Below are 14,437 nucleotides of genomic sequence, written 5' to 3'. Positions count from 1 at the left end.
TCAGTTACTGGGATTTTCACACACAACCATTTCTAGGGTTTACAAAGAATGGTGTGAAAAGGGAAAAACATCCAGTATGCGGCAGTCCTGTGGGCAAAAATGCCTTGTGGATGCTAGAGGTCAGAGGAGAATGGGCCGACTGATTCAAGCTGATAGAAGAGCAACGTTGACTGAAATAACCACTCGTTACAACCGAGGTATGCAGCAAAGCATTTGTGAAGCCACAACACGCACAACCTTGAGGCGGATGGGCTACAACAGCAGAAGACCCCACCGGGTACCACTCATCTCCACTACAAATAGGAAAAAGAGGCTACAATTTGCACAAGCTCACCAAAATTGGACTGTTGAAGACTGGAAAAATGTTGCCTGGTCTGATGAGTCTCGATTTCTGTTGAGACATTCAAATGGTAGAGTCCGAATTTGGCGTAAACAGAATGAGAACATGTATCCATCCTCTGATGGCTACTTCCAGCAGGATAATGCACCATGTCACAAAGCTTGAATCATTTCAAATTGGTTTCTTGAACATGACAATGAGTTCACTGTACTAAAATGGCCCCCACAGTCACTAGTTCTCAACCCAATAGAGCATCTTTGGGATGTGGTGGAACGGGAGCTTCGTGCCCTGGATGTGCATCCCTCAAATCTCCATCAACTGCAAGATGCTATCCTATCAATATGGGCCAACATTTCTAAAGAATGCTATCAGCACCTTGTTGAATCAATGCCACGTAGAATTAAGGCAAAAGAGGGTCCAACACCGTATTAGTATGGTGTTCCTAATAATTCTTTAGGTGAGTGTATATATACACCACTGCACTGTTTCAGTTATTTCTGGTGAAAGCGTATAGAGGTGTATTTCAGAAATACAAGAAAAATATATACGCATTTCACTCTTTGATTGTTTTCTAGTCAAAGCGTATAGTGGCATATTTCAGTCCAACAAGAAAAATATATACGCACTGCACTGTTGCAGTTTTTTTCTGGTGAAAGCGTATAGGGGTGTAGTTCAGTACAACAAGAAAAATATATTCTCAGTTCACTTCTGCAATTATTTCTAGTGAAAGCGTATAGGGGCGTATTTAATTAAAAATACAAAAATATATACGCACTGCACTGTTGCAGTTATTTCTGTTTAAAGCGTGAAGGGGCGTATTTCATTAAAAAAATAAAAATATATACGCACTGCACTGTTGCAGTTATTTTTGGCAAAAGCATATAGGGGCGTATTTGTCACGGGGTTCCGAAGGTGCACTCGGTCCCCCATTGCCCGCAGAACTGTTGCTTAGCTTTTGGAATGAGGTTCTGTGTTTGACCTCATTCCCAGGGCGGCTTTACTAGCTGGGTGGCTCCCTGCTCCTAGTCTGCATTGAGCGCCGAGCTGATCACTCGGTGCTCGACTGGTTGGTCTGTCGGTCATGTGACGCTGGCCACGTCACATGACCCTCACTCCCCACTATAAATACAGGCAGCCTGCTGGCTACAGGTTGCCTGTTAATTTCTAGGTTCCTGGCTATTTGTTGGACTGCTGAATACTTACCTGATCCTGTTCCCTGACCATCCTTTTGTCTGCTCCTCCTGTACTGCGCTTCCGTCCTGGTATTGTGACCTCGGCTCCCACCTGACTACTCTCTTAGGACTCCTCTTGTACTTCTCTGCTCTCCTGGTATTTATGACCCCGGCTTCTCCTGACAATTCTCTGCTTGCTCCATTTGTACTTTGCAGCTTTCCTGGTATTGACTCGGTCCGTTCACGTCCTGTTGTTTGTCTGTCTGTCATCCCTGCACTTACTCCAAGTTAGGGATTGCCGTCCAGTTGTCCCCTGTCATTAGGACTCGCGAGGCAAGTAGGCAGGGCCAGGGGTAAGGGTGGAGTGCAGTGGTCACTTCCCTCCCCCGTGTGTGTGTGTACGCGACCGTTACAGATTAACAGGCCCAATAACCACTGTATTATGAATCCTCTGGTGACCCTGACTGACCATGTCTCTAATCTGACGCAGAGGGTGCAGGAGTTAGGGGAAAAACTCAGTTCTTTTGAGTTAGGACAAGGTTCTTCCACTCCTCAGGCCTCTAGTCCGCATTTTGAGCCCCAGATTAAGCTCCCAGAACCCTTTTCTGGAGACCGGAGGAAGTTTCTCTCTTTTAAGGAGAGTTGCAAACTTTACTTCCGTTTGCGCCCCGTGTCCTCTGGCCCCGAGAGTCAACGCGTGGGCATTATCATTTCCCGATTACAGGGTGATCCCCAGGACTGGGCGTTCTCTTTACCTGCTGGCACCAGTTGTTTATATTCTGTGGAGGGGTTCTTTCAGGCCTTGGGTACCCTCTATGATGAACCAGACAGGGCTCTAGTAGCCGAGACGGCTCTAAAGGCACTGGTTAAGGGCAATTTACCAGCGGAGGATTATTGCACCCAATTCAGAAGGTGGTGTGTCTCCTCAGGATGGAACGAACCAGCCCTGAAGAGTCATTTCAGGTCAGGTCTGTCTGATAAATTAAAGGATCTTCTGGTCAGTTATCAACTTCCAGAGACCTTAGAGGAGATGATGACCCTTGTTGTCCGACTTGACCGACGGGTTAGAGAGAGACGACAGGAACAACAGTTCTCTTCCCAGATGGTGGTCCAGCCAGAGGCCTATCCCAGAGACAATGCTGAGGTCTCCACCGAGGAACCCATGCAGGTTGGCATGACCCGAGGGAATGTTCGCCGCAGACGTGGAGAATGCTTTTACTGTGGAGATCCTGACCATTGGATCAACCAGTGTCCTAAGAAGGTCCTCTCTGTCAAGTCTCCTAAGACAAGGCAACCTAAAGACCAGGTAACCCCTGAATTTTCTAAATGTAAGCTTTCGGTACCCATTACGATTTCTCTGGGAGTAGATAAATGGCCGGGTAAGGCCTTTATTGATTCTGGCTCAGCGGCAAGCTTTATTGACTCTGAGTATGCTGTAAGATTGGGTATTCCTATGTTTGCCTTACCAACTCCTATCCATGTCATGGCTATTGATGCTACTCCTCTTATTGGTGGTACGGTGAGCTTATGTACCTCGGAGATTTCTCTAACCGTGGGTGTGTGCCACTCAGAGAGATGTTCGCTTCTAGTCCTGGAGAACCTACCTGCTGAGGTGGTACTAGGGTTGCCTTGGCTCCGACTACATAACCCCACTATAGATTGGTCCAATGGGGAGTTGGTGAGATGGGGGCCTAAGTGTGACTCGTGCTTGTCCGTGGTACAGGCTGGGGTCTCAGTAAAGTCTGATACTTTACCCTCTGTTGTTAGAGAATATTCTGATGTATTCTCATCACCAACCCCGGAGGTTCTACCCCCCCATAGACCTTATGATTGTACCATAGAGCTAGTAGAGGGGGCCAAGTTTCCTAAAGGACGAATTTATAATCTTTCTATGCCCGAACGCAAGGCCATGGAAGATTATATTAAGGAGAGCCTTGGTAAAGGGCATATTAGACCTTCTGTCTCTCCTATGGGGGCAGGGTTTTTCTTCGTTAAGAAAAAAGATGGTGGTCTTAGGCCATGTATCGATTACCGGAGATTAAATAAAATCACTGTCCAGAATATATACTCCCTCCCATTGATTCCGGATTTATTTAACCAGGTTCTGGGGGCAACCTGGTTTTCCAAAATTGACCTGAAAGGGGCATACAATCTAATCCGAATCAAGGAGGGAGACGAATGGAAGACGGCGTTCAATACTCCGGTAGGACACTTTGAATATCAAGTGATGCCTTTTGGACTCAGCAATGCCCCAGCTGTGTTCCAAAACTTCATGAATGACATTCTTAGGGAGTACTTAGGTAAATTTGTTATTGTCTATCTTGACGACATTTTGATATTCTCTCCTGACTTCGAATCCCATGTGTCTTATGTTAAACAAGTATTAGAGGTGTTGAGGGAGAATCAGCTATCCGCTAAACAAGAGAAATGTGTCTTTGGTGTACAGGAGATTCAGTTTCTAGGGCATGTTCTGACTCCTCACGCCTTCAAGATGGATCCTGGTAAGGTACTAGCAATTAAGGAATGGGTAAGACCTTCATCCTTAAAGGCCTTACAATGGTTCTTAGGTTTCGCCAATTACTATCGTAAATTTATTATGAATTTTTCCGTAATTGCTAAACCGTTGACCGACCTTACTAAGAAAGGGGCCGATTTGGAGAATTGGTCTACTGAGGCCATTTCTTCATTTGAAAAATTAAAAAAGGCATTTAGTAGCGCTCCCATTCTGATCCAGCCTGATCAGGAGAAACCTTTTATTGTGGAGGTGGATGCGTCCGAGGACGGCGTAGGAGCAGTCCTTTCACAAGGTCCTGCTAGCCTCACTAATCTGAGACCATGTGCCTTCTTCTCCAGGAAATTCTCTCCCACGGAGAGAAACTACGACATAGGGGATAGGGAGCTGCTGGCCATTAAATGGGCATTTGAGGAGTGGAGGCATTTCCTGGAGGGGGGCAAGACATTTTGTAACTGTTGTCACTGACCATAAAAACCTTATGTTTCTCGAGTCTGCTAAGAGGTTGAATCCCCGTCAAGCCAGATGGGCTCTGTTTTTTACTCGTTTTGATTTTTCCATCACGTTCAGGCCGGGAAGTAAAAATGTGAAGGCGGACGCATTATCTCGGAGCTTCCAGGCTTTTCAACCTACTGAGGTACCACCTGAATCCATCCTACCAGCAAAAATCTTCTTAGCAGCTCTTACCCAGGATATCTCGGCTCGCATTAGGTCTGAACAACATCTGGCACCGGTATCCACCCCAACAGATAGGTTGTTTGTTCCCGTACAATTTCGTCTCCAGCTGTTGGGTGAGTGTCATGATTCTGCCTTTTGTGGACATCCGGGTGTTGAGGGCACTAAGGATCTGGTTTCTAGATCTTATTGGTGGCCCAAGGTAACTAGGGATGTCAAGTCCTACGTGTCAGCCTGTGAGGTTTGTGCCAGGTCCAAGACACCTAGGACTCGCCCTGCTGGTAACCTACGACCCCTACCCATTCCCAGTAGACCCTGGTCCCATATCTCGATGGACTTTATAACTGACCTACCGCTGGCGGAGGGTAAGACTGTGGTTTGGGTAGTTGTCGATAGGTTTAGCAAGATGGTTCATTTCATTCCCCTGTCTAAACTTCCGAATGCTAAAACCCTGGCGTCTATTTTTGTGAGAGAGATTGTTAGTTTACATGGCATCCCGGAAAATATTGTTTCTGACAGGGGTGTGCAGTTTGTGTCCAAATTCTGGAGGGCCTTCTGTCAAAGATGTAAAATTTCATTGTCTTTTTCTTCCGCCTACCATCCTGAGAGTAATGGGCAGACTGAACGCCTTAATCAGTCTGTGGAACAATTCTTGAGGTTGTATGTTGCTGATGACCAGCAATTATGGGTCAAATTCCTTCCGTTGGCTGAATTTGCTTTGAATAACCGTGTCAATTCTTCTGCTGGGGTCTCCCCTTTCTTTTGTAACCATGGTTTTCATCCCCGTTTTCATTCTGGGTCGTCCGTCTCCTCCTCTAACCCTGAAGCGGATAAACTCTCCTCCGAACTGTGCACAGTTTGGGCCCGGGTTCAATCGAACCTAGAAAAGGCTCAAGGCCGATAGGAGACGTTCAAGGGGGGTAAACTTTCAGGTTGGGGATAAAGTATGGTTGTCCTCCAAGAATCTATCTCTTAAGGTAACTTCTAAAAAATTTGCTCCTCGTTTTATTGGACCATATAAGATCACGGAAGTGATTAACCCGGTATCTTTTAGGTTGGAGCTGCCTGAGTCATTCCACATTCATAATGTGTTCCATAAATCTCTGCTTAAAAAATATTTTGAACCGGTAGTACCATCAAAAGCCTCGCCTCCGCCGGTTCTTGTTAATGATGCTGTCGAGTATGTGGTGTCTAAAATAGTGGATGTCAGGAAGGTGCGTAATTCCTTGCAGTACCTAATTCACTGGAAGGGGTATGGACCTGAAGAGAGATCTTGGGTACCTGCCAGGGAGGTTCATGCTCCTAGACTTGTTCGTAAATTTCATCTAGAACACCCTGAAAAGCCATCGCCTGAAGTCTTAGGTCCGGTGGCCCCTCGTAAAAGGGGGGGTACTGTCACGGGGTTCCGAAGGTGCACTCGGTCCCCCATTGCCCGCAGAACTGTTGCTTAGCTTTTGGAATGAGGTTCTGTGTTTGACCTCATTCCCAGGGCGGCTTTACTAGCTGGGTGGCTCCCTGCTCCTAGTCTGCCTTGAGCGCCGAGCTGATCACTCGGTGCTCGACTGGTTGGTCTGTCGGTCATGTGACGCTGGCCACGTCACATGACCCTCACTCCCAACTATAAATACAGGCAGCCTGCTGGCTACAGATTGCCTGTTAATTTCTAGGTTCCTGGCTATTTGTTGGACTGCTGAATACTTACCTGATCCTGTTCCCTGACCATCCTTTTGTCTGCTCCTCCTGTACTGCGCTTCCATCCTGGTATTGTGACCTTGGCTCCCCCCTGACTACTCTCTTAGGACTCCTCTTGTACTTCTCTGCTCTCCTGGTATTTATGACCCCCGCTTCTCCTGACAATTCTCTGCTTGCTCCATTTGTACTTTGCAGCTTTCCTGGTATTGACTCGGTCCGTTCACGTCCTGTTGTTTGTCTGTCTGTCATCCCTGCACTTACTCCAAGTTAGGGATTGCCGTCCAGTTGTCCCCTGTCATTAGGACTCGCGAGGCAAGTAGGCAGGGCCAGGGGTAAGGGTGGAGTGCAGGGGTCACTTCCCTCCCCCCTGTGTGTGTGTGTACGCGACCGTTACAGTATTTCAGTCCAACAAGAAAAATATATACGCATTTCACTTCTGCAGTTATTTCTGTTGAAAGCGTAGTGGGGCGTGCTTCATTAAAAAAACAAAAAATATATACACACTGCACTGTTGCAGTTATTTCTGGTGAAAGTGTATAGAGGCGTATTTTAATGATGAGCAAGCATGCTTGGCCGAATACTTGTTCGGCTCGAGCATCTCTATGCTCGGCACATATCGGTACTCGGCCAAGTACCACATGTGCTCGAGCGCCATGCTCGAGTCTCCTCCCCACACATATTGCAGCTGCTAAGAAGCCAATAAACATGCAGGTAAGTACTGCCATCACTGTAATGTCAGTAGCCATGTTGGCTACTGGCATTACAGTGATTGGCTGGCCGGAACGGGTTCGGCTTATTGCGAGTCAAGGAGAGCTGTGCTTAGGACAACAAGTTATTGTATATTGTCCTGATGAAGGGGGTCCTCCATCCCTGAAATGCGTTGACTGTAAATAAATAGTATTGTTTTACCAATACTTACTTGCATCTGACTCCAGCTGACAGGACCACCACAAAGGTTCAGTTTTTTCCTGTCTTCTATTGTATGGACTACCTTATCCCGTCGACCACGTTTACGGCACGGGCTGGAACCTAGGCAGCAGCGCAGGCACCCCTGAACGCTGATGGGGGAAATCAGCAAGGCCACATACAGATGTTGTGACTTCTCACAACATACTCTGGTAAGAGCAACTTACTATTAATTTTATTACTTAAAGGAAACAACATCACACATGAGGCGTTGCCTCCTGTCCTTCTTTTGACTTCCTGACTCTGTTCATCCTCCTGACTTGACCTAACCACAACCTCAGTGATTGGTAACTGTCTCATTATCATCCACCTCGTGAACGAATGATTGGCCGAGTACCACATGTGCTCGAGCGCCATGCTCGAGTCTCCTCCCCGCACATATCGCAGCTGCTAAGCAGCCAATAAACGTGCAGGTAAGTACTGCCATCACTGTAATGTGAGTAGCCATGTTGGCTACTGGCATTACAGTGATTGGCTGGCCGGAACGGGTTCGGCTTATTGCGAGTCAAGGAGAGCTGCGCTTAGGAAGGGACAGATAGTGTAGGGAGTTTGTGATCGCATTTTATTTAAGTGAATAACATTTCAAAGACCCAAAAGTCAGTTTAAGGACTATTGTGTGTGGTTGGCAGCAATTTATTTTAGCAAAGTAGTACTCAAGTTTTTTTTTACATACTTTGCAAAATAGCGATTCTTTTTCTATATAGAGGGTTTCTGCAGTGACTTGTGATATCTGTGCAATACCTTCTGTGTGTCAGGGGCAGAGATAGGAAGAATATTAGTGAAAACAATAATTTTTTCCCCATAATCTATCCACATTTTTGCTGTTAACAGTGTCACCCGGGAGTTGTCAGATCTGCGCTGCAATACCTTGTGTGGTTGTCAGGCCCAGATATAGGGAAAAAAATGTAATACAGAAAACACTATTTTTTTTGCCCATAATCTATTCACATATTTGCTGTCAACGGTGCAATCCGTGAATTGCGTGATCTGAGCTTCAATACATTGTGTGGTTTTCAGGGCCAGATATAGGGAAAAATATAAATGTAAACTACATCAGAAAACAGTGTCTGTACCGCAAATTCCAATAATCTGGGCTTAATCTACTGTCCATATTATGTGTGTTTCTGTGACATATACTGTCCTGCATCAGAAAACTGTGTCTTTAGCGGACTGTAAAACAATCTGTGCCACATCGAGTGAGAAAATCATTCATATGAAGAAGGGGAGCACTAAGGGACGGGGAAGTGGGCGTGAGACTGATGGTAAACGCAGAGGCCATGGCCCTGGGTGCAATGAAACTGTGCCTGTTGTCCCAGAACATCACGCGTAACCTGACCAATGCAGTTACTTGGAAGGTCCACTTAACCACGGACACATGGACAAGTGCTGGTGGCCAGGGACGCTACATTTCCCTAATCGCACACTGGGTGAATGTTGTGGAGGCTGGGAGTGAATCGACCCTGGGATGGCACAGGTGCTACCCACGCCCAGGATTGCGGGCTATGACCCATTGGGATATGACCCATTATACTACTTTGCTAAATAGTATGTCAAGAATAGTGATGAGCGGCAGGGGCAATATTCAAATTTGCAATATTTCGCGAATATTTGGTAGAATGTAATTGTGATGAATACCACACCTCGTGCCCACTTGACGTCAACTACGTCGAGCTCACGAGACGTGGTATGGTCACGGGTCTACCAAAAACGTGAAGTTACGCCCTCCAGTGGAGCACGTAAGGTCAGGTTGGTATAGCTTACACACACCTCCTGTCCACGCAGGCACAGAGAGGCAACAAGCTGAGAGAGCCTTTTCACTGCCGCAGTGAAACAGCGCCTCCTCAGCCCGGGTATCTGCCACCAGTTCTAGTTTGATATAAGCCCGGTCCGCTAACGGGATTATATAGGGTCAGAAACCAACCCGCGGTAGCTTATAACTAGGCCAAAACACGGACGTGGGGATTCGTGATCGAGATACAAGATAGCACAAGATTAAATTATAGATTTAATCGCCGTATGGGCACACTAGATATAACACAATATACACAGACAGTATATACAGTGGTCTGAGGTTACAGATTACAGGTTATATGGTTACAACAGGGTTAAGCAGTGTAAAAGTCAGTTACCGGATAAGATGAACGTTCCTTTTAGTTGTGAGATGTTCTTTGCTGGAGTCCACATGAAGGGCCGTGATCTCAGCTATTTCCTGGGTCCCTCTAAACACATTTGTAGGATGTGACCCCTCTTCAGAGAAAGACGCGCCTACTTGCTGGCACCAGACTTTTAACCTGTAGCCAGCCCCTCCCCTCCCGACCTCAGGGAGGGGTCCACTCCCCCTCTTCTGGGCTGGCAGCAAATGACCCACAAAACCCTTTAGGGTTCATAGCTCCAGACCAGAGGGTCATAGGGAGATGGTTCTGGGACCAATGGACCTGCCTGGGTTCCGGCTACAAGTAGAGCCCAAACCTGGTACCATTATGTGGCTTCTATGGGGAGATATGGATATCTCCCTACCCTGACCTCATCCCATTAACCATGGGAACGTACCTCGTGGCCACCGGGACACAAATATGGTCCGGTTTTTGCCTGCGATGGCCAGGCGGTTCATAATTCCTTATGAAAGGTAGGTGCCAACATGTCTGGGAAGTCTCATTGATCCAAGGCAAGGGTGGATACCCCCTGCTGGGGGTTTTCCTGCAGGATTCAGTTGGCTCCAACCTGGTGGAGGTGAGGTGTGACCTTCTCCTTGAAGCCTGGACCCCCTGGGGGGTGGAAACTAATTTTGCATGTACACTGAACATGCCAAGAGGTGCATCAGATGACAATCAGGCCTGGGGCTTTGAAGCAGGGCCCTCCTGTGGAGTTCACTACCTCCGCTATCTGTCAGCACATGGGGGTGTGAGGACATGGCTGACAGTAAATATTAATCCATATTCCTCACAGTAATATTCGCGTAATGCGTGCGAAATTCAGGCGTGGGTCACTATAGCAAAATTTTTCAAGCTGCTAGAAGTTTCCTGAGACTGGAGAAAATGGTTGTCACGGTAGAACATTACAATAGCTTTATATGCAGATAAAGCGCTCCAATATATTTGCGATTGCGAAATCGGCACTAATGATGCAAATATTTTGGCGCAATACGTGCACCTTCACATTTTAACAGGTCTGACTACTTATTAGTGATTGGTGCACTAAGTATTGTTGTGAACGTGTGACATCACAGCACTATGTATGTATGTATGTATGTATGGACAGCAGAACCTATCAGCTACACTATATTAACCACCTCAGCCCCTATAGCCTAAACACCCTGAAATTCTGTAATTTTTACAGAATTTGATTTCAAACTCCTTACCACACATTTGGGCCCCTAGAATGCCAGGGCAGTATAACTACCCCACAAGTGACCCCATTTTGGAAAGAAGACACCCCAAGGTATTCGCTGATGGGCATAGTGAGTTCATGGAAGTTTTTATTTTTTGTCACAAGTTAGTGGAATATGAGACTTTGTAAGAAAAAAATAAATAAAAAATCATCATTTTCCACTAACTTGTGACAAAAAATAAAAAATTCTAGGAACTCACCATGCCCCTCACGGAATACCTTGGGGTGTCTTCTTTCCAAAATGGGGTCACTTGTGGGGTAGTTATACTGCCCTGGCATTCTAGGGGCCCAAATGTGTGGTAAGGAGTTTGAAATCAAATTCTGTAAAAAATGCCCAGTGAAATCCGAAAGGTGCTCTTTGGAATGTGGGCCCCTTTGCCCACTTAGGCTGCAAAAAAGTGTCACACATCTGGTATCTCCGTATTCAGGAGAAGTTGGGGAATGTGTTTTGGGGTGTCATTTTACATATACCCATGCTGGGTGAGATAAATATCTTGGTCAAATGCCAACTTTGTATAAAAAAATGGGAAAAGTTGTCTTTTGCCAAGATATTTCTCTCACCCAGCATGGGTATATGTAAAATGACACCCCAAAACACATTCCCCAACTTCTCCTGAGTATGGAGATACCACATGTGTGACACTTTTTTGCAGCCTAGGTGGGCAAAGGGGCCCATATTCCAAAGAGCACCTTTCGGATTTCACCGGTCATTTTTTACACATTTTGATTTCAAACTTCTTACCACACATTTGGGCCCCTAGAATGCCAGGGCAGTATAACTACCCCACAAGTGACCCCATTTTGGAAAGAAGACACCCCAAGGTATTTCTTGATGGGCATAGTGAGTTCATGGAAGTTTTTATTTTTTGGCATGGGTATATGTAAAATGACACCCCAAAACACATTGCCCAACTTCTCCTGAGTACGGCGATACCACATGTGTGACACTTTTTTGCAGCCTAGATGCGCAAAGGGGCCCACTTTTTTTTTATGAGGGCATTTTTAGAGATTTGGATCCCAGACTTCTTCTCACGCTTTAGGGCCCCTAGAATGCCAGGGCAGTATAAATACCCCACATGTGACCCCATTTTGGAAAGAAGACCCCCCAAGGTATTCAATGAGGGGCATGGCAAGTTCATAGAAATTTATTTTTTTTGGCACAAGTTAGCAGAAATTGATATTTTTTTTTTTCTCACAAAGTCTCCCTTTCCGCTAACTTGGGACAAAAATTTCAATCTTTCATGGACTCAATATGCCCCTCACGGAATACCTTGGGGTGTCTTCTTTCCGAAATGGGGTCACATGTGGGGTATTTATACTGCCCTGGCATTCTAGGGGCCCTAAAGCGTGAGAAGAAGTCTGAAATATAAATGTCTAAAAAGTTTTACGCATTTGGATTCCGTGAGGGGTATGGTGAGTTCATGTGAGATTTTATTTTTTGACACAAGTTAGTGGAATATGAGACTTTGTAAGAAAAAAAAAAAAAAATTCCGCTAACTTGGGCCAAAAAAATTTCTGAATGGAGCCTTACAGGGGGGTGATCAATGACAGGGGGGTGATCAATGACAGGGGGGTGATCAGAGAGTCTATATGGGGTGATCACCCCCCTGTCATTGATCACCCCCCTATAAGGCTCCATTCAGACGTCCGTATGCGTTTTGCGGATCCGATCCATCTATCAGTGGATCCGTAAAAATCATGCGGACGTCTGAATGGAGCTTTACAGGGGTGTGATCAATGACAGGGGGGTAATCAATGACAGGGGGGTGATCAGGGAGTCTATATGGGGTGATCACCACAGTCATTGATCACGCCCCTGTAAGGCTCCATTCAGACGTCCGTATGCGTTTTGCGGATCCGATCCATCTATCAGTGGATCCGTAAAAATCATGCGGACGTCTGAATGGAGCTTTACAGGGGGGTGATCAATGACAGGGGGGTAATCAATGACAGGGGGGTGATCAGGGAGTCTATATGGGGTGATCACCACCGTCATTGATCACGCCCCTGTAAGGCTCCATTCAGACGTCCGTATGCGTTTTGCGGATCCGATCCATCTATCAGTGGATCCGTAAAAATCATGCGGACGTCTAAATGGAGCTTTACAGGGGGGTGATCAATGACAGGGGGGTAATCAATGACAGGGGGGTGATCAGGGAGTCTATATGGGATGATCAGGGGTGATCAGGGGCTAATAAGGGGTTAATAAGTGACAGGGGGGGTGTAGTGTAGTGTGGTGCTTGGTGCTACATATTGATGAGCTATCTGTGTCCTCTGGTGGTCGATCCAAACAAAGGGGACCACCAGAGGACCAGGTAGCAGGTATATTAGACGCTGTTATCAAAACAGCGTCTAATATACCTGTTAGGGGTTAAAAAAATCACATCTCCAGCCTGCCAGCGAATGATCGCCGCTGGCAGGCTGGAGATCCACTCTCTTACCTTCCGTTCCTGTGAGCGCGCGCGCCTGTGTGCGCGCGTTCACAGGAAATCTCGCGTCTCGCGAGAGGACGCGCCGGCGCGTCCAGGCGGAATCAATCAACCACCTCCAGGACGCGTCGCTGCGTACGGCGGTCCGGAGGTGGTTAAAATCTAACCTACACTGACTATCTCCCACTAACTATCTGTAATATGTATTAAGGCATTTGCCTGGATTTGTGGGAGGGGCTGAGGTCCGCCTCCAGCCTATTTAGGGCACCCCCCTTACCTGGCTCCTGCACCGTCTGAGGTCTGAGCTTTGTGAGAGGAAGTCGCTTGTTGGAGTTCTGAGGAATTTACCTGCGAGCCGCTGATTTTCTGAGAGCTTTTTTCGTCACCGTCTGGTTCTGGTTGTGGAGCATTGCTGTTCTTTTCCCAGTTTCTCTCGGTTCACTGTGGGTCGCGTTTGCCCGTCAAACTGTGAGTTATTTCGTACGGGTCTGCAGGGCCTCACGGTCGCCCCAGCACCGGTTCATCTCATTTCATCAAGGCACACCAATGTCACGGTTTCATGCAAGTCACCATCATTCATTTCTGTCACACCTGTTCATGCGTTCTCATTACGATCCGCACCACCAGTTGGTCATACACACTGGCAGCATGCGGCATGGTTCCTGGTTCAAACACCCCCCCTTTTCTGTTGTTGTCCACTCGCTGCACCCATGTCACCAGCAGCTCCTTTTTAGGCCCTCCGGCGTCTCCACAGGGCCGCCATGCCGGCCAGCAACCTGCTGATCCCAGCACATTCCCCGGTTTGGTTCACCCCAAACAAACATTCATCATGCACAGCACAGTGGGCTGCTGCCGTGCACCCCCCCATTCATTTTCACTTTTCACTGGGCTGCCGTTCGTCCCTTCCCTGTCGCCTCCTGCCTGTTGCCGCTCCTCCTGCCGCGCGGCCGATGGCGCCCGACCGCGTCCTGGGGCCTGATCTGCGCATGCGCGGCCGGGGGGGTTCTGCGCATGCGCGGCATTTTCGATGGCGCATGCGCAGTGTCCCGACGCCTCCGGACGTTGGTGTTCAACACACTGATTCTTCCCAGCCCCCACATGTCACTCCTCAGTCACAAACCCCCCCCGGTCATTCATGTGCGCAGTCGTGGGGGCCAGCAGCAGTGCAACCGCACAATCTCCCCCCCCCCTTTTCCATTCATTACCTGCACTGGGCTCACCGCGGCCGTAACGTCCCCTCACCACCTGCTGCCTGGTTGCCGCT

This window comes from Bufo bufo, chromosome 1 (assembly GCF_905171765.1).
Source record: "Bufo bufo chromosome 1, aBufBuf1.1, whole genome shotgun sequence".
In the NCBI taxonomy this organism is placed as follows: domain Eukaryota; kingdom Metazoa; phylum Chordata; class Amphibia; order Anura; family Bufonidae; genus Bufo; species Bufo bufo.
Note: the sequence above shows the minus strand (reverse complement) of the source record.